The following is a 24,474-nucleotide window of genomic DNA, read 5'->3' on the forward strand; positions in this document are numbered from 1 at the left end:
GTATTAGTAAAGTCATAAAGCCTTTTGGGAAAACCAGACTAGGGCTGAGACCTGTGGTTTCTAAAGAGGCTCAGAACATTTACAGGACCATGTTAGGAGTGAATCTTGGTGCATGGTTGTTGGAGATTAAAGAGTTCAGTCTGGCTAACACCACAGCACTGTCAGAGTTTTATCTCTTCTGCAAGGCTGCGTGCCCCATCCATGCATTTCAGTAGTGGGCGGACCACTCCTAAGAACTTGGAAACAGTTCATTAAGCTCATAGGAATGTTATCATTTTCCATAAAATTTGATAGGATTTTCCAGAACCTGTGATGCTTCAGTGTAATGCATTCTTGGCCATCAACAGTCATCCTGGGCCCCAGGAGAATGCTCCGCAGAAACTAAAGGTTTTAAACACACATCTTGATTTATGGAGATGGTGAGCTCCCCCCATGGTGTGATTGGTGTGGGTAATTCAGTACATGTTCCTGGGCTCCATTCAATTTCCCTGTGCCATTTCCCAATTACTTTTGAAATCATGTTGTTCACTCAGCCTTAGCATTAGGTTAGCTCATGTTCATACCACTACATAGCACAGATTAATGGGGAGGGGACTTCTGTCATAAAAAATCTGTTTCAGAGCTTGGATGCGTATATCTTCCACCATCTTTCAACATCTGTTGAAAAACCAGGATTATCATTGCTAAACTAACTTACAGCTAGGTAGTGGGGAGACAGGACTGTCACATCCCTAGAACATGACCTGCAGCCACACTACGGCCTCTGTGGTTGCCTAAAGGCACTCCTACATGTTCACCTAGCCCATCTCTGGTGCAGGAACTGGGCCTTTGGTAACAATGTATGTCTGCAAGGGGAATCAAGCTGCTGTCTCCTGCCCTATCCCAGGTGGAGATGCTATCTCCCATAAATTAAATGCCTCTCAGTCTTTTTTGACTGAATATAGTGCTTGTTCATGGTCTGATCTGTGGTGTCCAGGAGGTAGTAGGTGCCCCTCAGTGGGCTTGATGTCAGGTACTTACAGACACAGCAGTAGCAATTGGTGTCTGAAGTCTCCTTCTTGATCACAGATGGTTGGCAAGGGCAAGCCAACCTTCCTTATGTCTCACTGCTGGTCTGTGAATGCCTTCTTTGATCTTGAGAGAGCAGATCAATCCATACATTTTCTGGAACTTCAGCCTCAGTGCTGGCAGTAGGGACATTTGCCTTCTGAGGTGAGTATGGAGACTTCCTGTAATACCTCTCAGTTCCAGGTGCTCAAGGACACAGACCACTGTCCTCTCATACTGGAAAGATTCTTTGGGATGTTCATCTGTACCATCTCTTAGAAACAGTCTGCAGAACAAGTGTCTTGATGCCTTTGCACCTAGGGCTGTCAGAGTTTTTCTCTCTCTCAAGCCATCATCCTGGCAATTTATCCATGTGTACTAAAAGAGAGAGGTCTGCTCCACCTTCTGTACTGGGTCATAGATCTGACCAACATCAGCCCCACAGCAGCTCCTGCCCCATAGATCTGACCCACATGTGCCCCACAGCAGCTCCTGCCCCATAGATCTAACCAACATCTGCCCCACACTAATTTTTTTAATCTTCTAGGTGTGTCTCTTCTGTCTATTACTAATGCAGTTTTACATTGCTGCAGAGCATTCACCCTGAAGATAAATAAATAAACAAGTAAAGACCATCCAAGGCCAAGCAAGAGAGATGTTTTTAAATACCCCCAAAGCGACATCTTTGTGTTGGTGAGTTGTGTGACTTCCAGCAGGCCGGGAGTCTTTGTGCTGAGCCTTGTGAATAAGCAAAGGGGGGATCAATGCTGGCCACAGAGCGCATTACTCATTAGCAAGCTGCGAGCTGGGAGCACAACAATGATATCAAACATCAGCCCCCTGCCCAGTTCCACTGAACAGAGCCTACTGATAGGGCAGTGTGTGCTGCCAACAGTGAGTCATTCATCTCTCTGTCCTGCTTTCACAACAGTGTGATTCAGTGTTTGCAAAGGAAAGTCTTGACTGCAAACATTACCCTCTTTCAGCCACTGTTAGTCTCATTGCAACATACAGCAGAGACTGTGCCCCGCATGGTGTTTATCAGGACGGTGAATCAGAGAAGGCAGAGCATCCCCCATGACCTGGAGCTCTGTGCACACCAGGGGAGATCTGGGGGGACAGTGTGCTATGAAACCATTGCCCTTGCTATGCTGGACCTTCCTTCCTGCCATGCTGCCCCACACCAGCCCAGCAGAGCCTGCCAAAAAACAGGCTGAAGTTCAAGCAGAAGTTTCAAGACAGAAGGTGAGCATACTAGTTGTCAGCGCTGGAAATCCAGCCTGGGGAGAGGGAAGGAATTAAGCAGTGCTATGTCCTTCCTGCCTCCTCAGTTTCCAGCAGCTGCAGTTCTGCGACTGCACACTGACAGTTTTGCTGATAAGGCAGAAAAGAGTGGGACTCACCTTGCTGTTCCCTGACCGCACTGACTTCCACTTGCCAGCAAGCATGAAAACTAGTTTTTGTCAGTAAATGCAACGCACTCAAAGTCTCTCAGGAACCAGATATATGCTGATATAGCAGGGAAGGTCAGCTCTATAGGATCAGCAGAGCTGGTCTGTTGCTGTGCCTAAAATGGCATGAGCTCTAGGAAGCCAGAAAGGGCCAGGGAGGCTCTGCCTTGTGCGTGGTTCTTTGGGTTAAGGGATGATTTAGCCCTTAATCAGTTTTCTAACCCTCCTTAAGGCTTCCTACTTGCTGTTTCTGTAATTCTTCTATTAGCTTTGCTGCTTCAGCCACCAGTGTCAGGCAGCAATGCAGCTAGAGTAAGTGTGGCCTCTTCCAGTCCAGGCCAAGTGCAAATCCTGGATTTGATTTGAAAGGTAACTTGGAAGTCAAACAAAATGTTTTCTATTAAGTCAATAGCTCATAAAAATATTTTCTTTTTTTTTCTTTCTTATTTTTTTCCCCCCTCAAGTGGGAGTAATGAGTGCCTTTCAGATTTAGAGATACAGCCAAAGCAGGTATAAATCAGCAGAGTCCCACTGACATCTATGGTGCTTTGTCAGCCTACAGAAGTTGAAGATAAAGCCTTTAATGTTTTCACAAAGCAGATTTATCAGGCTCCTTTTGGGCTTATACGAGTTAACAGAAAGAGATTTCTAGCAAAGCCATCCATCACTTGGCTATCTACAGTCACCAGCATGCAGGTAAATCACCAGGACTCTGCTACCAGATGTTAAAAAGGCAGATGACCTCCTTGTATATTCCACACATGAAAAGAGCTCAGTAAATTATTTGACTTTTAAACAACAATATTCGACAATTTACTACAGAGCCCATTAAGTGGATGAGGTGTTAACCTGGACATCCTGACCAAATTTCACTGGGGTTAATTATACATTGCCTTTATATTCCCTTCTGTTTCAGCTGTGACACTAACCAACGGTACTTTTTTCCCTCTGTGCTGAAAATTGTGCTGGAATCCTGTTGTTGCTGTGTTGCACACCAGAGTGCATGTGCTATAATTGTAGATGAAAGGTCTCTGCATGTAAGGTTTTAAAAGCACTCATTAATGCATTCCATAGGAGAATGGAAACTGTAATGCACGAAAATTATTGGTTTTATTGATGCTATTATTGTCTCTTCAGTTTCAGATACAGATTTGGATAAGCATTAAAATTAGAACTTGAACTTGCCCAGAGTAATATGGTGTTGGGATTTTGGGTTCCAATTCAGACCTGTTTTATAGCAAAACCTTCAATGGCAAATCCATATTAAGATTACAGTGTGAATTCTCCATGTTTTGTGAGCAGCAATTGCTGCCAGAGCTATAAGTAAGGCTTACTATAAGTCAGGATTAGACCAGAAACAAATCAAAACATAGAAGGAGAAAGAAAGAGAAGCTAATAACTACTGCACTGGAAAAATCTTACTGATTTAGCTAACTTAGGCGCTTGTCATAGAAGGAGTAATCAGTACTCTGTTGTTTGCAGTTGTTCCGTAGAGACTATAGGCAAATAATTCTACACACGGTTCTCTCGGCTTCTAACTTTGATGTAGATCTTTCCTTGAATACCTCCCTCATTTCTGTGTGTACCAAAGAGTTCATATACTTGGCTCACAACAGAAACATCAAAAGATGGAAGAAAATAAGGAGCAAAGTTCCCTTTGCTAACGGCATATGCTGTGGCTGTGAGGCTGGGCTGTGGCTGAGACCTGAGAGGGAAGGAAATTCCAGCTCCACTGAGTATTATCAAGTAAGCAAACTGTCTTGGCAAGGAGAAATGCCTGTGTTCCACCAGTCATGAGGCTGAGTTGATTTGAGAATATAAAACTGCTGAAGATTTTGCACTCAGCTTAAGGTATGCCCTGTACAGTTCAATACAAAGGCAATGCTTCTGAAAGAATAAGAACAGCTGAAGTTTGTGGCAAAATCTGTGGACTATGGTAAATCTGCAAGAAGAAATAACAAGGAATACAGGGCATAATAATGGCTTGGAGGATTACAGAGCTTTTGTGACTGTCCTGAGCACAGACACCATGTAAACCATTTGATCATATGAGGCAGGAGTATCTTACACATCAGTACAATCCAGGCAAGGTTGATTTCAACTGTAGAGCACCTATCCAACCAGTTAATTTCATGCTACTTGGCAAATCATATCTAGCTACCCAAATAATACCTGTTAACTTAGCAAAAAACGCCAGCTGTATTACTTGGCTACATTCTCTCATTAACTTATCCACAGAGGGACCAAAGTGGAGCCAGCTGTGTCTGTTTGGTCCTTGCTCCCCTTGTTAGGCCCATGACCTTCAGCAAAGTGCAGTCCAGGTAGGAGAGGAACCAGTAGGACAGTTTGCCCCAGCCTTCTTATATGAGAAGCCACACACACTAACTCCTCACAACACACTTTCGTCTTAGATTCTTGTATAGTTTGGTGTTAATTCAGAGGCAGAATTGCTGACTTCTAGGTATCTGTCTCCCTGATCACCAGACAGCCAACAACTTGAATCATATTTCAGGGCATGCAGGTTTAAACTGTAACATCAGTTGGCACAGAGATCAGGGTTTCTCTGGCTAGCACCTCACCTGGCACCAAAAAAAAACCCCTATTAACAGAACCCCAAAATTAAATCAGACCACTACAGAGTCATCTTAGCAATGTGATGACTGGCACCAACTGAATAACCCACCAAGCGCCGTTCTTCCTTCTCTTTCCAGCTCAGTTTCAGCAAAGCTCCAAAACACCAATAAAAAGTCAGCTGTTTCAAAGTGTGCATGGCACATACCTGGCAGGGGAAAGTTCACTTTCTGCTCTTAGCACGCATGTACATTGTATGGGAAAAGAAAGTGTTCCAGCACCATAAGAAAACCTGTTACTGCAAAGAGAATTTCCCAGCTGCTATTTACCCATGAGGTGGCTCTCCTTGCCAAGCCATTGAGTGTATTGTTTGATACAGTGGAGTGTGCATTCAGCTGACAGTGCTGCTGCACCTTCAGTCTTCTCTAATAATATTCTATAAAGTGAGTTATCTGCAACAAATTTCCATAGCTTCCTCTTCTTCCCTCTCTTTTCCTGCATCTACTTCAGCCCCTCAGCTGCTCTATCATTTGGCCACAGAGGCACCAGTTTGCTAATCTGGTTTCATGGTCTGATAGACCTGGACAGTGATCAGTTTGCTTCCAAGGCATTACTGTAAGAGAGAAGAGAGCTTTGATCCCTATTGACAACTCAAGCTAATAGGATTGCTCTTCTTATGCCTCAACCAGATTGTCACAGTATCCTCATGTGATAGTCTGCAATAAATCCCATTCCCAGAAATTTAAGCTGGTGGCCTCTAGGTCCACAGCCATTAACTTTGTGATGATTAATGGGCTGACAATACAGTCCTTTTCCATGTAAAATTCAAAACAAAAACGAGTTGGCAGACACAGCATCTCTCCAAAGCTAGTGGATCCTTTCTTGTAAATACCATCCCTTGCCTGAGCCACGAGGTGATGGAAAATTTGAAAGATCTACTGCAAAGAGAAGAATTTGGGGCATTTTATCTAAATGCCAGGAGGAGGACTTAGCCATATCCCTTAATCCACAGTGCACAAGAGGGAAGGGAGCACGGTGTAGGGGAAGATCATTATTTGAAATCATTCTATTATGGGTAGCTCTACATGCAAAATTTTCCTTTCCTCTGCTGAGTCCTAGACATCTTCGCTATAAATTACACAGCAGCAACATAAATATGAAGAAAATGACCAGGAGCCAGACAATAAAAGACAAAGATGTATCCAAAATATAGCCAAAGATTTTTGACGCTTATCTGTGTGGCATCCACCTTGCTAAAACTGGCACTATACTCAAGAGGGCAGATGCTGAGTGACCCAGAAATTTCCAAGAGAGCTATCAGCCTTGTAAACACCACCTCAAGTTAACAGAAAGCAGAAGGTGAGCACTGAGACACAACCTCCCTTGCAAGTTTTCTAACTGGTACACTGCAGTTACTGCCTCTGCCATGTTAAGTTTTAGGGCTTGTTAAAAGCTTGTTCTCATATAGGGCATGCTGCTATTAATACAGAGGTGACACAGCCCTTCAGGAAGGTAGAAGGGTTCATCTCAGAAACATATGGTTGCAGGTGTCCAATTTTAAAAGGACAGCAAAACTCATAACTGATAGAAGCCTAACGCATCCTGGATAGTATGTCAGGATCTTTCCACAAGTTTTTGGTTTATTAAAGTAGGCTCTACACTGGAGCAAGAGAACCTTGATGTCAGAGTGTATTCATGTAAGATCTTGAAACCAGTCCCATCCTCAGCCTCAACTCCGCACTCCAGCCTGCCATAAGAGCAGGCTTGCTTTGAAGCCCAGTGGTCAAGGAGCTGGAGCAGGGGGCTGATGGCTGATGGGTGCCACCTCTCCTGAGAATCCAAACATGAGCTTTGACTACAGCACGTCCCTGTTCTACTGTTTTCAAAGGTCTGCCTTCCTGAGAAACACAAAAAAAGAATGTATTTTCATGTCAGCATGTTCTTCTAAACATTCAATTACCTTGTCAAATACCAAACACCTCTTCTTTGTGGGAAATTCCTCCGGCAGGCACCACCTCTTCCTCCTGCCAACTGCTCTTTACTTTGTCCTTTTAAAATGGGGCTAGAGGCAAGAAATTATGTTCTTACTTGTTAGCAAAGGCAATTGTGACCTTTTTCTGTGAGCAATTAACCAATTTTATCTGGTTTCCTACAAAAACCTAGATTTTATTCAAAAATTTTTTAGCCAAGGCCAAAGACTGAATCTGGGGACTGAGTAACAGTGAATAGCTGATCTCAGGTGCTGGAGACTTAGCAAATTTCTAGCTTTTGTTATAACTCCACGTGATGCCTACCATAAAATGGTAATTATATTTATTTGACCTAATTCTGATCCCAGCCTGTCACGACTTATTAGTTATATCTGCCCACAGTGAACACAAAATGCCCCTCCTTGAAAAGGAATGCTTCCTGCCTGTCTGTGTTTAGGCCACAATCACTGGCCCAAGGCAACAACCCTTGGGCTTTGTTGAATTTATATGTGGTTTCTACTGAGAAGAGTTTAAATTGGAAGGTGTGAATGCTGAGCTCAACTCCACAGTGTAACACTGAGATGATTGCGCTGGAGTCAAAGAATGACACGGACAAGAATCAAATTTAAAATCAGAATTGAACTGTACATTGAAAGGGCACTCACCTGAACACAAGTGACAGCAGCTCAAATTAGTGGTGTGCCACAGTGGTGTCCCGTTCATTCCTCACATCTACCATTTGCATCAGGTCTTTGTGATTAAATACAGCTCAGCAAGGACAAAGATCAGGGCACTCATATTAATGTCGCTTTGGTATCAAGGTCTGGATGCATGTTGGAAAGAAAACTAACTGCTCTATGGAGGGAATATTTTCATAGCATCATAGAATATCCCAAGTTAGAAGGGACCCATGAGGAACATTGAGTCCAACTCCCATGCTATTCAGAACACAAAGCAAGCCGCTCCATGAGCAGCAGCCCTGACAAAAGCCGTTCTCCCACAGGCTGATGCCTAGTGACCATACTGTTCCTGCAGTAACCTCTGCATCACCCAGCAGACATTGCTGAGCAGATCATGTTGAAATCATGACACAGCTTTGCCTCCACCAGAGGCGCTGATTGTAGGCATGCCATATCCCATCAGTTTCTATAGAACCTGCAGGAATGTAACATCCTGATGATCTCTATCCCTATGCCTAATCGTGGCTACATTAGTTAATGGGTTCAAAGTTTGTTGTGGGAAGGGGGTAAACTTGAGAGATAAACGTACTGGGAGAAATGCAGTCATATAAGCGGTGCATTGTTAGGGAAGTGGGAAAAAAAAGCAGAGCAGCACATTTAGCTGATAAAGCCTGAAGCATGAGGACACATTAGCAGAGGGTGTGACCTCATAGGATTGGTTTTGTGCATGACAGAAATCTCTGTCAGAACATAAAAAGGATTAGAAATTGGCTCATATTCTCTTTTTGGTTCCAGAGATCCAAGCTCTCCGAGTTTGGGATATGTAAACACAAAGCTATAAATCTACAATTTTGCATTGCTCCCAATTCCCAGAAGATTCCTTCAGCAAAAAGCAGCCTCCCAAACCACACATTCAGCCACCCGATACCACGCTGGGATGGGGATTCCTCCCCATCCCCTGCCAGCCTTTGCCTTCCTCTCTGAGCTTTTGTTTCCGAGCACTCCATTTGTTGCACTGCTGTCCTTGAAACAGCCATCCAGCCACAAGAGCCTCCCACAGCCCCGAATTCCAAGGGTTACAATGGCAGCACACCGCCCCAAGCACTGTTTCCTTTTCCACGTTTCGCATTTGCCAGCTGTTAATTTCATCAAGATCCTGCATTGTGAGGGAGGCCGAAAAAACAGCAGTGGATCTGTTTTCTTCATAGGATCCGCGGGAAGGCTGTCAAGCCAGATCTGACTCTGAAAACAAGAGAATTCAGGCAAGGCAGAGAATAATTCAGCCGTAATTTTGAAAGACTGTTCCCAGTTCAGGGCAGCTGAGACCATGGCAGGTCTGTGGGACATCCCACACCAGCCCACCAGTGGGGTGACGGCCCACAGCTGTCCCTCCCACACCAACACAAGTGATAGCTTTGACCTTTTGCTTGTGGAAGCAATGACACAGAAGAAAGTTCCCCTACATCACTGGGACAAACCGCAGTGTCATTTTACTGGGGGACAGCAGAGCTATGGAACAGTTTGGGAGAGGAAGTGGGGAAGGACTGAGATGGCAGATGACGTTTTGAAAAGGCAGGGCAGGATGAAGCAAGCGGGAAGAGGGGCAGGATGTAAGCGCGGCAATATCTTTAATACCATACACACCCTGGCACACTTCCCATGCAGCCTGTCTGAAAGCTGGAGTGTCCTCACCATGCCCTGTCCCTGAGCTCCCCTTAGAGATGGTGGTGTGACTTCCGACTACTGCTTGTGAAAGCAGAGTTAGGGCAAGGCTGAGAACTTCTGCAAACCCTGCCCCAAAGTGGTGAAAGGATCACACAAACAGAACCATTTAATTAATAAAGCCAGTGTCATTTAATTATAGATAATCCATTTACTGAGAAGACAGCCATCACATGGTTGTGTGCTGCCAGTTTTCCCAAGCTACCACTACTATACAGCTTTTCAGAGTGGGGGGATTCACAATTATTAATTCCAGATCTGTGTCCCACCAGCTTTTCTGGATTTGATCTGGCTCACCTGAACCCACTATGGGGCTTTGTTAAATTAACCTGAGGACACATCCAGTGCTTGTGGCTACATGCACTGTGGGTGATATCGAGGGCTGCTTACACAGCATCCCACCTCCCACTCTGCTTCCCAGTTGTTTCTTTGTGGAATGTCTCTAGGCAGCTCCCCAAGCACAGACATCATCCAGCATCCACAACCACTCCAGAATGATAATCAGCAGAAGTACTATGTGAAACCAAGGTTGCCATTTGCAACAGTCTTACCTGTCAGTGACAGTGCTAGGCAGAAACTCAAACAACACAGGAAATGAGGAAGAAGCTCTAAAAATAGAAGGTTCCAGCTAACACCTGCGAGGGAGAGTTAAGATCAGAGCTATAGTCCCACAGCTCTGAATTCACATGGGTTTTGTGATTTCTAGTTCCTGCTGCACGCTGCTCCACTGCCCTTCTGTTGCTGTGGAGGTATGGATGACAGATGCTGGCAGCAAAGGCAAGAGGGATGAGGGGAGCTGCATGGGATGGGCAGCCTGCACATGCTCTGCCTCACAAGCAGCAGGAACCAAAGGGCAAAAGATGGAAGGAGGGCTATGAAGGAATAGTAAGGCATCAAATAGCACTGACTAGATCTCTGCATGGTGGGGATTAACCAACCCCTGCTCCTAAGCTCTCAGTTCCTGGAGAAGGGAGGAAATGAGGGGGCTGGAGGAAGCACAGCTTAACTGGTGGGAGCAGAATTTACACCACCTACCTCCGGCTCCTGAGTTACATGCAGAAATCAGAGGCTATGCAGAGCTCCTAGCAGGATCTGAGCAGAATCTAGCCTGCCAAATTCCCAAAGGACATGCATGCAGTCATGAAGCAAACAACCTACTCAGGATCCCCAGTGCCACATTTAGAGTGTGCTGAAATCAAGAGCCCCAGCAGTGCCCCTTGATACAGCCCAGACTGCTTCCCTTATCCAGGAGGGCTGCAGTTTCCTGGTCCATCCCTTGGCACATGGAGGGAGGCAAATATCCATCACCCTGTGCTTCTTAGCTTCTTAAGGGAAGGAGAAAAATACGTAGGGCAAGGAAGCATGCACTTGCAGCCTTTATGCTAGTGTTCTGAATTATTACTGATAAAGCAAAAAGTAGTTCCCTCTGCTGAGAATTGATGGTTTTGCATTACATCAGGAACTGAAGCTGATTTAGGAGCCTGGGCCAGGCTCAGTCCACCATAACTGCAGGCAGCAGCTGATATGGGTCTCTAAAGTGTCCAACTCCTGTCCACAACATTTTCCCCAGGGCTTGGTAACAAGTTTGAGACCAAAAAAAAAAAAAAAAGAACAAAATGTACAGCTTTGTGTGGCACAGGAAAAGAGCAGCAATCACAGGCATTCCCAGAGTCCTCAGTCCCCGCTGTAAAACTCCCAAATGATCTTTGGAAATTGTCCAGGCCTCGCATTACAAAGGGAATCAGCATCAAGGTACCTCCCCATTTGACCTAAAGGGGCAATCCCAAAGGCCATCATGACCCCAGAAGCATGAACAAGATACACAGAACAGGACAAGGCAGAGGCTGTGCTGCCTCTTCTCCTTAGCTTCAGCCACTCTTGACCTTCTGATGACGGGGAGAAGAGACTGGGAAGCCAAACAGTGCTACAGTTGGCAGGGAAAAAAAAAAGTATTTCCTGTTTTTTTTCTTTGACTTCTATTCTGCCCTTTGAATGAATAAGTCTCTGAGGGAGGTCTGTTTGTTTGCCAAGGAACTGGGGGCTTTGCACATCCCTTTACTCTTATGAAAAGATAATGAACTTTGGTGGGAAGATCCAAGCCTTGCCAAGAAATATGTTTTGGCAGTTCTCCAGAGGCAATGACAGGCAGAGGCAAACAGGATTCCCTAGAGATAAAAGGGGCCATGGAGCTATGTGACCCTGCCTTCAGCCTAGGCTTGGCAAATTCTTGGGATCAATGAGACTGTGTCATAAGTGAAGCTGCCTGCTACCCGCTTGAACCTAGAGGAGAAATTAGCAGCACAAGCACCACAGCATCCAGGCACGCAGCAAGGCGTGCTTGCACCACAGCCCAAAGGCATCACTGTATTTCATACGTACATTCCCTATACTTCATACACACATTCCCAGATGGTCTAAAATGAGGTGGCTCAGGCATTCCCATCCCCAGCAGTATGGCCTCCACGTCAGTTGCACAACCCATGCAGGAAATCTTTGGTATCACTGAAGTCTTTATTGCTGGGATTAGTGGGTAATCCATGTGTATCCTCCACGTGATCAGTGCTCACACCTTTGTGCTTACTCCACACACGGCCCCCTGCTCCTCCTGACCTGGTGGAGCTCACAGTGTGATGCTGCTCCTTGCCACCTTCAGGAGGTCCTGCTCAGAGCTCTCTGCTTGTCCAAGGCTGACTCAGGAAGCATGTCTTGCTCAGAGATTCCTGTATGAATATCCCAAAGGGGCCATGAACTCAGATTTAATGGGGGAGGCAACTGTTTCCCCAGCAGCACATGGGCCTGATGGTTCCCAAAGCGTGGCTGGGCGCAGGTCACAACAATGAACAATGCTTCTCCCTTTAACAGGCCGTGACATGGTCTGCTTCCTGGCAGAGCATAGGCTTCACACACTCTTGCTTCCAGAGATCCCCAGGGATCCTGGAGGGCTGCTGGAAGTGTCAGTCATTCCTCAAAACCCAGCCTTGGGGCTTTGTGCAGGAAGTGGTTTTGCTCAGCCCCACGGCCCCTCACGCACCTTTGCCCAGCAATTCACACAGCAGGATGGGATCTTCCTGCCCTGCTTACCCTGCTTTTGGCCAGAGGACAAAGGTCAAACAAATAATATCAGATTATTGCTGTGAGTGACACACAGGCAGCAGGGTAGGTGTAAGGAGTCTGTCCTGATAGGCCTGGTTTGCCCCTGCCCTTCTCTCATTGCCTTCCTTCACAGCTTGCTTTGGAAGCTGTACAGACTCACACAGATCAGTTATCACAGCTTTGTTTTCTGAAATTTCCCTGTTATCTTTGGATAGATGGATCTGTGAAATTGCCTCTTGCAGAGCAATTTGGCTAATCTCAGTTGAGTATGCACGAATCTGATGGCCAGATATCATGGCCTGACTGATCAATACGGCACATTCCAGCTCTGCTGAGTCGGGAGGGGCGAGTGGGGTTTTTATTGCAAAGTCACCCAGAAGTTAACACATGCCAGTGCAGGAGGGAGAGGAGAGAGAAGGGCCCAGCAGTAGCCCATCCCAGAAGCAGGGCTGTCAGCAGAGATCGTGCCCATCTCTGTGGATAAACCTGGATGTGGGCCCAGCCCCAGCTGCTACCAGGGAGGGCCATGCAGCGGTGCAGATGTGCAGCAGCTGAGAATGTGCCTTATAAATGCCACTCTATAAAAAGATGGGTCCTTGGTCTCTCTGTACCGTGCCCCTGTCTCAGCCCTGTTGCCTTCTCTGCCGAGCATCTCTCATCCCCTGCCAGGCACTCAGCTCACACCGAGCTGCAGGGATGAAAGAGGCTTCAGGAAGCATCACGCTGAGATTCAAGGCCTCCCAGGCCTCCAATCAGCCCCCCCTGAAGACAAAAAGCCTGGGGCTAAACACCAAATTCTAATTATAACAACAGATCTGCAGTCATTCCCAATCATGTCAAGCTCTTCAATGAGGAATTAAACAAGTTATAAAGCAGGAGCGCTGTCTTGTGCTTTTCTGTAGCAGTTACGGTGTGATGTTTTAAAATACAAAAAGTCTAAACAACACGTGAAAGGAACTTTAAAGTTAATTAAGTGAATGACAGAGGAAAACAATATTGGTGCATTAGACACTTCCTTTCCTCTCCACTAGCATGATTTACTGCCAAATTACACTAGTTTTAGGCTGTGGTAACACCACTGAGTGCAGTGGGAATGATGACTAAGTGGAGTCAGCATAAAGTTAACAAAATGTGGCTGCTGGAATCTGGGAAACACACAATGTGAACTAGAAGGAAATTTTGCACTGAAGAATATGGCCATCCAATCACGGAATGTCTCACCAGCAAGCACCATGGGTCGCTCTGTGTCTTTGGAACAAGGCAGAACAACTTTTTGAGGCAGAGCATTAGAGTGTACCTCAATCATGATTTCCACGCTGAAAATTAAAAGTGCTGGGAAAAAAAATTGCTATCACAACTAACTAGAATAAAATAGCAGGTCGTATAGAGATGAAATCATAGAATCATCTGAGTTCGAATGGACCCTTAAAGGCCATCTAGTCCAACTCCTCTGCAATGAACAGGGACACCTACAGCTATATCATGTTGCTCAGAGTCCCATCTTGAATGTCTCCAGGGATAGGACATCCACCTCCTCTCTGGGCAACCATGTGCCTCTCCACATACACTGTAAAAAGCTTCTTTATATCCAGTAGAGGTCTCCTTTTTTTAATTTGAAACCATTTCTCTCTGTCCTATCACAGCAGGTCCTGCTGAACAATCTATCTCCTTATTTCTTATAGCCCCTCTTTAGATACCGAAAAGAGATGGGGAGAACCATAATAGTACAAGCACAACCTGAGCCCTGCAGTCCCTTCCGTGATGTCTTTTACATCTCTGCAGTGTGGGTGGTACTTTACACTTGCCTCATTTCTCCTCCGCTGGGTGTGGACATCTGTAAGAGGTGTGAAACAGAGTGGGGCTGGAGTGAAGGATGAGAAAAACAGCCTGTGAGAAGGTTGTTTCTCCTCGCAAAATCTGCTTCTTGCCTCTAGCATAGCTGACTACAGACATGTCCAAAGGGTATTCCTACTGATTCAGTAACAAGTATTTGTACAGCACTTAGCTCTGTAGAACAGTAATAAATAATATTTATTGCATTATACCCAAAAGAAGCCACGGACTTGATTTGTGAAGTGATTTTATAGAGATCCACAAAGGCGGAGAACTCAGGCTGAGGAAAATGTCTTACACGTGAGCAAACTGCAGACACAGGATCCAAATGGGAAAAAAAAGAAAAAAGAAAAGAAAAAGCTATGTCTTAGCTGCAGTAGCAACAGCAAGCTGCAAAGTGCAGAGCACTTTGTTTTAGATTCATTAAACCAGTTTGCATTTAATGTCCCCTGTCAACTGCCAGTTAAAACTCACCTCTGCTCAAATAATTGCACATTGCCTTTCCTGGATCTCCAGGGCTTTAAGGCCTCTGAGGCAGTTTGCTCTGGATACAGGGGAAGATTCCTACACTGCCATGGAATATCTCGGTTGCCTTTAAAACATTTCTGATCCAGACTAGATGTTGTAATGAATAAGGATTTACTTGGGGTATGAGGGGCCTAGTTTGACAACTTAATCACAGAGGAACCTGCCCACAGCTGCCCTGCTTCCCCTGGAGACCCACAGGGATCATGGTGTGGATTTGGGATTTTGTCAGTGAATTGCTCCCTGGAGGCAGCTTAAGGAACGGGTTTCTCTGTGGGCAGAAACACTGCAAAATGTGTAGAGCTGGTCCCACATTGCCTGTAGAGGTGGACTCTACTGCAGGCGTTGGGTCATTCTGCAAGGGAGGTGCCACAGCACATATCTTACTGCCCCTGCTGAGTGGCTGGGACATGGGACACACCTACAGTCTTTAAGGGAAATTTAATACTACTACTAATAAAAGAGAATTAAAGTACTTATCTATGAAACTAATACAGGACCAGATTCATCCTCCAGTTTGGTAGTGCCTACAGTGTCAGGCCAGTAAGGACCATCCAACCCCCTTCAGTCTGCCATCTTGCATGTAAGCAACAGATCATTTCATTTTAACCACTTTTCCCTTCCCAAGAGCTTGTGCATTCAAAAGGCAGTTCAGTCTTGATCTGGAGCCCTCAAAACATGGAAAGCCCATCACAGCAATCAATCATCTCTGTTAAAAATGTGAAATTTCCATCACATGAATTGATTTGGCTTTGATTCACCTCAATTGTTTCTCATTCGGATGCCAGGTTAAGTAGCCATTTGGGGTCCATTTAATCTCCGTGAAGTTGCATAACCATTTTAATTCAAGCCCCATTCCATCTCCCTCCTGCCAAGCTAACCTCTCTGAGGGACTTCCTGGAAGGTATTGTCTTTTGGCCCATTAATCGTTTTGGGACTGCTTTCTGCATGCTCCTATTTTTCTACGTGAATAGCATGGACACTAGAACGGTATGCTTTTCCAGTCTAGGTTTCCCATTTTGAGTGGTATGAATTACACTCTTGTCTTTCCTCTGTTCCTATCAACTGAATCGCGTGGCAGAGTTTCCAGTATTTCATTCAAGACTGATGTCAGGCTAGCTGACATGGAGGAACCCAAGTCATCTGCTTTCCTGTTTGGAATACTGGCAGAAAATCAGCCTTTTCCTGGGCTCCTGGAGGACTCCCAGTGGCTGAGAACCTCTCTGTTCTCTTGCAGATGAGCTAGTGGTCCCTGCAGCCAGGTCTTGCAGAGCCCTGACCCCTCCAATCTCTGGGCACATGGTTATAAACGTTTTTCCTTCTCTCAAAAGTTATCCAACAGTCACTCTGCTTACTAATGGAAAATATGCACTGTCCTCACTGAAAATAAGGATGTAAATTATTTGTTTCCAGTTGCAAAACAGAAATATTTACCCAACACATCCGCCTTTCTCCATCACTGAAAATTTCATCAGTGCCCTGTAATCACACTTCACATCACCAGAAGCAGTTTTCTTTCTTTAAAAGCAAACATCTTTGTTCTGAATTTGCTTTTTTTCCACAATATTTTTAGCTTTCCTCGGCAGTTGTCTAAATTTCATGCCTCTTGGTTACTATTTCTTGCAGTCTTTCCCCCCCTTTTTTTTCCATTTGTTCCACACCAGAAAGAAGAGAATGATTTTCCATACTGCTTTCATCATGCCTGTGATCCAGCATTTGAGGTCATTAGCATTTTCTGGATTTCAAAATGTGAGCGTAATCAGGTCCAGGAGTCTAGACTGAAAATGGTACCTATTCTGCTCAGAGAACTCTTAACTTAAAACTTCTAGGAGAAGCTATATAAAGCCAGGCATGGAGTGCCCCATATATGCCTCTGAATAATAATAATAATAATAATAATAATAATAATAATAATAATAATAATAATAATAATAATAATAATAATAATAATAATAATTTCAACTAGATAAAATGATGTCATAGGTCTCCCATAGATTAGTGTGCTTATTTATCAAGATTTCTTTCAAAAACCTTGGAGAATTGCAGGCCTGAGAATTTTGTTCACAATTTGTAGTTTTAAAAGATTTCTGTCTGTTCCGTGTTATTTCAGTAATAAGCAAATTATCATAACTTGCAATGGGCAAACGCTGAGCCAAGGGCATAGTTAGAAAATGAGAACTGAATTAGTCAAATCTTAGATTAAATAATAATGATAAAATAGAACAACATATATAAAACCCAAATTTCCATGGCAGTAAAAGCTTAATTCGTTATTTATAACAGCAGCATTTCTGAAGACTCACAGGGATGATTCTGCTGCAGCTTAGTTTTGTTTAATCAGGCTTTGAATTAATTAACATAATTAGTCACTATGGGGGGCGGGGGAGGATAACTTGGACTGATTTTATGGAGTCTTTTGTTCTGCTGGTTCAGGTCTTACAGCTTGATTTATATGTGGCTGGAGGGGTTTATTTACAAGAGTAATTAATGCTGCATAAAATTGATTACAACCTAATTTTAGCTGCAAAACCATGTTGCTGTTTGCGTTCACCATGAGGAGCTGCAGCAACTTCAGAGGAAAATCAGCTGAACCTAATCCTGCAGTTGAGCAGAAGAAACTGATAGACTGACAGACCCCAGCCATAGTGATGGGCTGGAATCCTGTCATTTATAAAGGAATGTAAGTAAAGCCAAGAACTGTTAGTAGGACTAAATTTAAAGGTGAGACTAGAGGAACAATGGAGCAAATCACAGCGGAGTTGTTTCCACTTCTGCTGCTGTACTGGGACGGCTCTGTGCCTGCAGGTGGAAATAGAAAAGCCATGTAAATCATAGAATCATAGACTGGTTTGAGCTGGAAGGGACCCTAAAAGGTCATCTAGTCCAACTCCTCTGCAGTGAACATGGACACCTACAGCTTGATCAGGTTGCTGAGAGCCTCATCCAGCCTGATCTTGAAGGTGTCTAAGGATGGGGCATCCACCACATCTCTGGGCAGCCTGTTCCAGTGCTTTATTGTGATATAAACCTTTTTCTTATCTCCAGATTCTCTCCCCTGACTGAGTGTAGTATTTATTAAGTCAATTTTTGGCCTAAGTGATTGGCCAATACTTGTGTTTCTTTTTCCAAAAAAAAAAAAAAAAAAAAAAGGGAGGCATGAAGGGCCTTACTGTGGAAATTCCTACTCTTGGCTTTCTTTATGAATAATAGTGAAGCCAAAAGAATTCTTGACATCGGTGGACTGCTGAGTTGCCATCTATATAGAGCATATTAAAAATGCACGTAGACAGATGTGGAATGGTTAGAAAGAATGGGATGGATCTTGGTATTTGATGTGGACTACTTATGCCTACAGAGGTTCCCAGCCTATCAAACTATTTCAGAAATAAGCTACTGTGCAAAGTGTCTGGCGCTCAGTGTTGTTCTTTCAGGTGACGTTTTTAATAGTGGTACCATCAAAATACAATGAGAATCTAATTTGAAGTATATAGCCCTGGGTATTTTTAAGTAGAGCAGATGTGAAGTTTCTAAACAAGATATCTTTGAGCTTTGGCTTTGAAAAAGAAAGAAGACATTTCACATAGCTAATGACATCTCATCTGTTCAAAGGCTTAGCTCGACATTTCCAAGAACAGTTCTTTTTTGATGAAAGACTACCTGGAAAGAAATGTCACACGGAAAGGAGGAGCTCGGATTTGTTAGGTTGTTAGCTTTTGTTTCTTTTTTGTAAGAAGGAAGAAATGAAGATGGTGAAAGAAAAAGAAAACGCAACTAAACAACTTAAAGTTTAACAAAGATGTAGCGTGTCTCCATAATGTCTAGCATAAAATTACCATAAAAAACATATTAATTCCTGGCCTTTAAATCAGCTCCTTCAGCAAACAAGATTATCTGCGTTTTCCAATAAAATGTTTAATTATTTTATGCCTGCAAGTTTTCTAGTCTAACAACGTTGGGTTTTTTCCTCCTTTTTCTTCCTTTTGTGCTATTTCCAGACAACGGTCCTATTACCCCACATAGTGTGAGGATGAAGCAGGACAGGTGCTACCTGCCTGCATCCCACCGCAGTGCACGAGGTCTGGTCATGCACAGCCCCTCAGCAGGGAGCTGTATATGTATTTGCACTGGGGAAGGAGGAAAAGCAGGAGGGATTGCCTCCCTCTGTGTGCAGCAAGCTGTCCGCAAGTGCCATGTGCTGTCTGCAGTTTCTCCTTGGACCTCTTAGAGCTGGGGCTGGGCAAATATTATTTGCAAATACATTATTTAGCATATGTTGATCTTCTTTACAGAGTATGCTCTCTGACTAATTGTCTCTGCAGTAGCCTACTAGCCCTGACACTATTCATGTATTATTAGTTGAATAATTTATGAGATCAGCAAAGACAAAATGCATTGAATAATTTATTCAAAGAAAAATTGCTCCCAGTATTTGGTTAGCTCTAATTAGAACCTCTTTTCAGCTAGATTACACACATACATGGATGTGCTTGGGCATCCATACATGTGGCCACATGCTGCATTGCTGTCCCTTGCTGTCAGACGATTAACATGTCTGCACGCTGCAGAATGGCTTTTCCCCAGCCCTCCTGGAATGTTTTCAGCCATCCCATTTCAGCTGCAAATCCTCTCATCTTTGGGACAAGCTACACATGAGCTCCTTGGGCAAGAGGAAGCTTCACTGACCACAGTGAGCTGCCAGACAATGACATACCAGCATCTTCCGCCAGTTACCTGATTTTTCACAGCTAATTTAGGGACAGGTATTTCAGGTGAAGTGTCAGCTTTAATTCACAGCCCCTTCAAAGCTGCCCTCATATGGAGCCACGTAACCTCGCAAACGTCTGGTACCTTCAGGTCAGGGCTGAGGGCAGCAGAAAGATTTTCCGGACAGTGCAGCTGTTTGCACTGTAGTGAACCACGTGGAAAAACAAAGGGCTATAATTTAGCCAAGATAACCTTTGTGATAACCTTACAAATGCTGACATAAACCATACACACTACTCAATTGGGATTGAGAAGGGCAAAGACAAACCTTCCAAAAACTAGAAAACTGCAAAACTCACACAGTGGCATAACCAGGAGTTTTCATAGTAGAGAGGGACCTCATATTCAGGTCCGAACTTTAAGCCCTCTGTGAGACAGGGAGTGGAAGGTCATCTCCAATAACATCAAATGTGCATCTAATGAGAAAATATCCAAATTAGGCTTGATGTCATTGTGTGCCTCAAAGGGAAAAGTCTTCCTCCACTGTGTCTGCATCTTTTATTTAGATAGCTGGGCAAGATAAATGGGGCAGATATGCAGAGCAACTCAAATTGCAACAAAGAAAATAAATCAGAAACCTCAAATTGGTCATCTTGAAGGACAAAGCTGCATCTTCTGTGGTTAATTTGCTTCCAATTATTTTTTTTTCTTGTTCTGCTTTTGTTAGAGCTCCCATAGCTGCCCTAATGGAAGAAAAAAAGAGTAATGGAGGTAATTGGGAACATCCTGAATAACCTAATTCCAGTGTCCCAAGGCATGACTAGACACCTAAAGGATGTCTCCAGGGCAATCTCAGCCAGCATGGAGTGCTGCTGCAAGGGGAGCAGAGTGAACTCTCTCTTTTTAAAAGCTTTGTGGCACTCCCATTTTAAAAAAAAAAAAGAATACCACTTGGGAAGCATTTTCTTTTATGTCTGACAGGTTTCCCTTCTTGCCTTTTATATATGATGTGTTACAGCGAGTAGAGTTCATTCATTAATCACCCTTTCTGTTGGCAGTGCACAGACAGTACGTTGTTTCATACATAGGATACAGGGACCCAAGTGTCAGAGGAAGTCAGCGTTGGGAGGCAGAAATTACAAGTGGGAGGACAACGCTGTAGCTTGAGCACCTTGCTATAACATTAGTGTACAAGGCTTCTGATCTAGCCACAGGATCCTCAGCACAGCAGTGGTGCATGAACACAGCAAGAGCGTACCAGATGTACTGCTGTCAACAGCTGTGTGTCCAGAACCTTGTCCCAGTGTCCCCCTGGATTTCTTTTCTCTGGAAGCTTTCAGGAAGAATGGGGACAACTATGAAGTGCCCAGGCCCTCAGCAACATTGATGCATCAATAAATGGGAGTAACTCAACTAAGTAAATGGTTGGCCCAGGCTGTTTTCAAAACTGCCCTGACTGTTTTGTGAGGGCCCTCGCTCCTAAGAGCTGGCATCAGTGAAGTATGGGGAATGGGACTGGTTTTAAATTCCCTACCTGGAAAGCAAATACCAAAGTCACAAGCTGCTGTCACCTTTAGTACCTACAGGGGCTGGCCATGTCAAACATGATTAGCACATGCCAAGGAGAGAAGGATCACTTCTCCCAGTGTTTACTGCATCTTCTGTCCAGAGCCCTCTCACAGCACTGAGCAGGGACGATGATGTGCCAGCTACAGAGGTGACACTAATCATTATTTCTAACACTACATGTGTGCCAAGGTATTTTAGTGTGGAAGGAAGTGCAGTGAGTTAGGTCAGAGCATGAAGTTTGATCATTTTTCCATAAAGTGAGAGCTTTGCGAATTTCAGGCTTGGCTAAATAATTGCTGCCCTTTTTTTAGGGACTTTATTTACAAGAGAATCAAAATGAAAGTGACAGCAGTGACAGCAAGTAAATTACCACTGCCTAATTGGGTCCAAAGATAGTTTAGGGCCTGAAATGTCCCTTCGTGTAGACCGTCAGAGAAAAGAAGAGCATAGCAGACACATGCTCATTGGCTTTACCAGTTCTCAAATTTCTTGTTTTTGTGCTAATCACTGAAGTGTGAAAAACGTGCTGTGTTCATCCCTGCTGCTTTTTCCATAACCAGAGACTTGTAGGACTTGCAGCTGGGGATGTTTAGTCATCATTAGACCCTGAGACAAACTTAGTGGGCACTATTTGTTGACTTTGTTGAATTTTAGAATCGTTGCAGTTGGAAAAGACCACTAGGATCATCCAGTCCAACCATCAACCCGTTCTCACCATGCCAACTAACCATGTCCCTCAGTGCCACATTCACGTGGTTTTTGAGTCTCAGCTCTGCTGCTCTGAATGCCTCAGGTAGTCCTGCTCAGCAATGGCTGGTTTCAGGACTAAAAATGCCAGGTATTGGCTAATGCGCTGGTGAATAGACTTCATTTCTTAACACTGAGAGCCAAGAATGTCACAGAAGTGCTTGTGCATCCTTGCAGAACTGTTCCTCAAAATTGGCCAGCACAGGAATGGCCCTTGTCACCACGTCGATGGCTTCAAGGTTTTATGTCACAGCAGTTTAGATCACCAGGATGGAATAACTGCTTGAGAATAAACTTTTATGCTAAAGGTCACTGTTTTACACTGTTTTGTCTTAGAGGATTTTGTTCAAAAGCAAAAAAAAAAAAAACCACAAAAAAAAAAAAAGGGGGGTTTTTGTTTGCTTGCTTTTTAAGGGGATAGATGGAGATAATTCCTCAAACAATTCCGTATTTTTATAACGTTAGGTGCATGTTACAAATCTGGAGATAGAAAAATAAAGCTCCAACCTCTTTCTAAAAAGAATGCTTTAGGAAAAAGGCATAATCCTCATTTCATGGAGTTTTATTACAGAAAGGGGCAATTCTGTGCACATTTTATGTACTTCTATGAATAAATGTGTTAAGCTTGAGAAGCTGGAGTCCATTATATGGTTCCACAGTCAGATAGCATGAGTTCCTATTGCTTATTCAGCTATGAGATATGTTATTATACAGTAGAAATGTAGCATAAATGCAATGAGCCCTCTCAGAAGGTCTGCAAATCCGGCATGAAAGTTAGATTTTAATCTTTTTTTAACCTTGCTTTTGTTCTTGATTCCCAGCATTTTAAAAAGAAGGGAGGAGGAGAGGTAAAAGCAAGGCGTGATAGAAAGCTCGCTATTTCAAACATGAATTCAACCTCGACATCCTGCTGAAATTGGTGAGTTTGGAGAGCAGTTCCAATATAGGAAGTTTCCTGAATCCACAGAATCGGGCTGTGGGGAGAACAGAGGGCAGAGCTGATTAGGAAGCAAGATAATACACGTTCATACCTGCTGGAACCTGTGATTTGGAATGACAGCTGCAATACTTTGAATGCTTTTTGCCGCCACTTTTGCAGGATACAGGGGCTCCTGCATCCGTTTAAAGAGAAATCTGTGACCGGTACCTGACCTTTCTTTGGATCACTACCAGCCTTCACAGAGAGTGAGGGACTTTGCTGCTGCAGTGTGCACTGTTAAATATTACTGTTTTCTCTGGGGAAGAAGCATATGCATGCTTTGCTGTTCCTACTGAAATACACTGTGGCTTTTCCATTGATCACCAGGGGACCAAAATGAGAATATCATCCTTCTGCCCCAGGGATGGGGCAGGGCAGCATCCATTACCTCTCTGGAAGACCTGTTGGAGTGCTTCGTTATCCTTATTGTAAAAATCTTTTCTTTTACATCCAATATAAATTTCCCCTGTTTTAGTTTGAAAGCATTTCCCCTTGTCCTATCACAACAGACATTGCTAATGAGTCTGTCTTCTGTGTAACACCTGCATCCATAATCCACTTGAGACAAATTTAAGCCTGGCAATGAGAAATTGGCCAAATCCTCAATAAAAGAGCTCTGGAAGTACAGGTGAAGAACAGATTCCTGAGCAGCAATCACTGACCTACCACTGGACCTCAGAAATCTCTGTGAGCTTTGGTGGAGGTTAGATGCTTGGTGGAGGTATGCCTTTCTATAACGGAATAGAAGACAACATGATTTACAAGATATTAAATGAATCTCGCTCTGTACTACTTATTAACATAGAATCACTTCTAATGGTTCCTGCAGATTCTTTTAACACTTGTGTTGGACAGTTCCATAAGGACTCAAGTAATTGTATAAGGGCAGGAAAAAGTAAACAAACTTAATGCAATGGATGTAGACTGCAAGCTTTTCTCCTGCTTCTTACAGTACAGTATTTTTATCTTCAGAGAATCACAGAACATCCTGAGCTGGAAGGGATCCACAAGGATCATGGAGCCCAGCTCCTGGCTCCACACAGCACCACCCCAAATCCAAACCCTATGTCTGAGTGTGATGTCCAAACTCAGCTTGAACTCCGGCACTCCTTATGCTACCTTCCTCCTTTCTCTAGAAAATATACACTGAAACACGAGTGAATATATGTACTCTGTTTTTGTTCTGAAACACTACTTCTTGAAAAAGAAAGGAAGCCTTGAGAGTATTTCACTGTCTTTTATAGTTCCTGAGGCTGTAACTAAAACATGTTTTATGCATGCAAATCAAGGGACATAAATATTTACAAATTTTCTGCAGTGCCTTATTTTTTCCCTTGAAGTCCAAGAGGATCTGCTAGGAAATAACAACTCCTTCACATGCAACTTCAGCAACTACATTTTCATTTAAAGAGAGAAAAGCAGAACATGGTTTTTCTTGCAACCACAAATACAAGGCTGCACGTGCATGAATAGCTGAAAAGGTGCTGCATGATTTTTCAGTGATGAAAGGCACCAGGCCAGCATTCTGTGAAGTCTGCCAGGCAAATTCAGACAGGGTTTCTCCCTCTATTTGTGCTCCCCAC

The 24,474-nt window shown here is 43.9% G+C and overlaps 1 long non-coding RNA gene across 1 annotated transcript; it reads left to right on the forward strand.

Moving 5' to 3' along the window:
* Window positions 1-1,584: 1,584 nt before the first annotated feature.
* On the forward strand, window positions 1,585-24,048 carry LOC116653121. The gene is made up of 2 exons (XR_004306491.1): window positions 1,585-2,292; window positions 22,734-24,048. It is a non-coding gene; the product is annotated as an uncharacterized LOC116653121 (long non-coding RNA).
* The last annotated feature ends 426 nt before the right edge of the window (window positions 24,049-24,474 follow it).

The sequence above is a fragment of the Coturnix japonica genome, chromosome 3 (assembly GCF_001577835.2).
Source record: "Coturnix japonica isolate 7356 chromosome 3, Coturnix japonica 2.1, whole genome shotgun sequence".
NCBI lineage: Eukaryota > Metazoa > Chordata > Aves > Galliformes > Phasianidae > Coturnix > Coturnix japonica.